General features: G+C 43.4%; 1 long non-coding RNA gene across 1 annotated transcript; it reads right to left on the reverse strand.

Moving 5' to 3' along the window:
- Positions 1-282: 282 nt before the first annotated feature.
- LOC139032001 (uncharacterized) lies at positions 283-3,034 on the reverse strand. The gene is made up of 2 exons (XR_011484535.1): positions 2,966-3,034; positions 283-924 (listed from the first exon to the last, which is right to left on the reverse strand). It is a non-coding gene; the product is annotated as an uncharacterized lncRNA (long non-coding RNA).
- Between the last annotated feature and the right edge of the window lie 616 nt (positions 3,035-3,650).

The raw sequence follows: 3,650 nt of genomic DNA on the forward strand, positions 1-3,650 counted from the left end.
ATCTAACAGGCTCTGGGTTTGGCCTCAGGCAGAATGATCTGCCAGCCAACCCAACCTGCCCTGAAAGGAAAGCCAATTAGATAAGGGGCACATGCGCAAAGATGATGGAGCTCAAACCAAGGGAGCTTACTAGCAACCTCCACGGACGGCAAGAAGGACAGTGAACTCGGGGTGTGCGTGGGCACCACAGCTGTTCCCCCTTGTCTCCAAATGGCATCAGAAATTCCCCCGAGACCCCATCGCTGCCACTGGTACATTAAAAAACAAAAATAAAACTGGGTAAGTTTGAAGATTTACTTCGAATTTAAAATAAATTGATCTAGTAAATGATTCATGAACCAGGCAGCATTTCATTTGGAAGACAGGGAGATACTCCAAGGAGTGACACATCACGGAAGGCTTTTAAGGTAAGGAGGGCAGGACAAGGAAATAAGTCATCACCAGGTGAACAAGTGTAACATCTGTGGAGGAAAGGAAGCATTCAGGTGAAAACGGCTCCTGATTAGCTAAACTGCAGGATTGTCTAACAGCTGGGTTTGTGGCTGGCCAAAGGGGAAGTCTTCTCTCCTCCAGCTGGGGTGCTGATGTGGCTGCACTTCTTGTTTGGGAATGCAAGGTGTGTTTCCTCCTGTTGGGATCTGTGAATGCCTCTTCCTGTTGACATAATTGAGGATGAATGACATGGTATGAGGGCTCCCTCTAGAGACCTTCCAGACTCCAACTATAGTTAAGGTTTGCTTTTCTTAATTTCACAGCATGTTTTGTTAGCAGGAGGATTCACATTGAGGGAGAAAAGGCCAGAAGACTCACTGATAAGATGGTTCAGAAATTCTTGGGTGAATCCATGGGAGGCAGAGGTAGCTGTGGGGTCAGCTGTGGTGTCCACACTGATTGCATGGCTCCATCTGACGGCGTTGCAGCTTCCTGTTGAAACAGTTCAGTTCATTCAGTCACTCAGTCGTGTCCAACTCTTTGTGAACCCATGAATCACAGCACACCAGGCCTCCCTGTCCATCCCCAGCTCCCAGAGTTTAATCAAACTCATGTCCATCAAGTTGGTGATGCCATCCAGCCATCTCATCCTCTGTCATCCCCTCCTCCTCCCTTCAATCTCTCCTAGCATCAGGGTCTTTTCAAATGAGTCAGTTCTTCACATCAGGTGGCCAAAGTGTTGGAGTTTCAGCTTCAACATCAGTCCTTCCAAAGAACACTCAGGACTGATCTCCTTTAGGATGGACTGGTTGGATCTCCTTGTTGTCCAAGGGACCCTCAAGACTCTTCTCCAACACCACAGTTCAAAAGCATCAATTCGTCAGCATTCAGCTTTCTTTATGGTCCAACTCTCACATCCATACATGACCACTGGAAAAGCTATAGCGTTCACTAGACGGACCTTTGTTGACAAAGTGATGTCTCTGCTTTTTAATATTTTGTCTATGTTGGTCATAACTTTTCTTCCAAGGAGCAAGTGTCTTTTAATTTCAAGGCAGCAGTCACCATCCACAGTGACTTTGGAGCTCAAAAAACTAAAGTCTGCTACTGTTTCCACTGTTTCCCCATGTATTTTCCATGAAGTGATGGGACCAGATGCCATGATCTTGGTTTTCTGAATATTGAGCTTTAAGCCAAATTTTTCACTCTCCTCTTTCACTTTCATCAAGACACTCTTTAGTTCTTCTTCACTTTCTGCCATAAGGGTGGTGTCGTTTGCATATCTGAGGTTATCGATATTTCTCCCAGAAATCTTGATTCCAGCCTGTGCTTCATCCAGCCAGCATTTTGCATAATGTACTCTGCATATAAGTTAAATACGCAGGGTGACAATATACAGCCTTGGCATACTCCTTATCCTATTTGGAACCAGTCTGTTGTTCCATGTCCAGTTCTAACTGTTGCTTCCTGACCTGCATACAGATTTCTCAAGTGGTCAGGTGGTCTGGTATTCCCTTCTCTTTAAGACTTTTCCACAGTTTGTGGTGATCCACATAGTCAATAAGAAGAAATAGATGTTTTTCTGGAACACTCTTGCTATTTTGATAATCCAGTGGATGTTTGAATTTGATCTCTGGTTCCTCTGCCTTTTCTAAAACAAGCTTGAACATCTGGAAGTTCACAGTTCACGTACTGTTGAAGCCTGGCTTGGAGAATTTTGAGCATTACTTTGCTAGCATGTGAGATGAGTGCAATTGTGCGGTAGTTTGAACATTCTTTGGCATTGCCTTTCTTAGGGATTGGAATGAAAACTGACCGTTTCCAGTCCTGTGGCCACTGCTGAGTTTTCCAAATTTGCTGGCATATTGAGTGCAGCACTTTCACAGCATCATCTTTTAGGACTTGAAATAGCTCAACTGGAATTCCATCACCTCCACTAGCTTTGTTCCTCGTGATACTTCCTAAGGCCCACTTGACTTCACATTCCAGAATGTCTGGCTCTAGATGAGTGATCATACCATCGTGATTATCTGGGCCATGAAGATCTTTTTTGTACAGTTCTGTGTATTCTTGCCACTTCTTAGTATCTTCTGCTTCTGTTAGGTCCTTACCATTTCTGTCCTTTATTGAGCCCATCTTTGTATGAAATGTTCCCTTGGTATCTCTAATTTTATTGAAGAGGTCTCTAGTCTTTCCCATTCTATTGTTTTCCTCTATTTCTTTGCACTGATCACTGAGGAAGGCTTTCTTATCTCTCCTTGCTATTCTTTGGAACTCTGCATTCAAATGGGTATATCTTTCCTTTTCTTCTTTGCTTTTCACTTCTCTTCTTTTCACAGTTAAGGCCTCCTCAGACAGCCATTTTGCTTTTTTGCATTTCTTTTTCTTTGGGATTTTCTTGATCCCTGTCTCCTGTACAATGTCACAAACCTCCATCCATACTTCATCAGGCACTCTGTCTTTCAGATCTAATCCCTTAAATCTATTTCTCACTTTCACTGTATAATCCTAAGAGATCTGATTTAGGTCATACCTGAACAGTCTAGTGGTTTTCCCCACTTTCTTCAATTTAGGTCTGAATTTAAGACTACACATGGCCATCAGCAGACAGTCAATATCGAAATCAGATTAATTATGTTCTTTGCAGCCAAAGACAGAGAAGTGCTATACAGTCAGCAAAAACAAAACCAGGAGCTGACTGTGGCTCAGATCATGAGCTCCTTGTTGTCAAATTCCTGTTGAATAGTTTTAAAAAAAAAAAATGGGTCACTTCATCCTATCAGGGAAACATGAAACTGAGATGAGCTTCCCACTGCTAGAAGAATCCAAAGCCTTCAGAAAAGAATAGAGAACATGTCTAAAGGATTTGAGAATGTCAGAGCTGTATGTCCTCAGAGCAGGACTCCCCAGGCTTTCCAAGTCTCAGTCCTAATGCTGTCTCTCAGGGACAAAACCTCCCCAGTATTACGTAAATTAAATAAATAGTCTTGATCAGGCGCAGAGACAAAACAGATCAGGCCTCTGACCCTGCTTTTAACTTGCCTGGACACAGCCCGGACTTGAGTGCCCTGACTGCCTACTGTGAGTGCAAGCTTTGCAGAACCATAGAAAGACAGGAGACAAGTCTTGAAATTGTTGAGTCCCCAGAGGGACACTGGCCAACCAAGCCCCAGGCAACAATATTCCAAGTTTTACATGACAAACAAATAGCATTAGCG

This window comes from Odocoileus virginianus, chromosome 29 (assembly GCF_023699985.2).
Source record: "Odocoileus virginianus isolate 20LAN1187 ecotype Illinois chromosome 29, Ovbor_1.2, whole genome shotgun sequence".
NCBI classification, from domain to species: domain Eukaryota; kingdom Metazoa; phylum Chordata; class Mammalia; order Artiodactyla; family Cervidae; genus Odocoileus; species Odocoileus virginianus.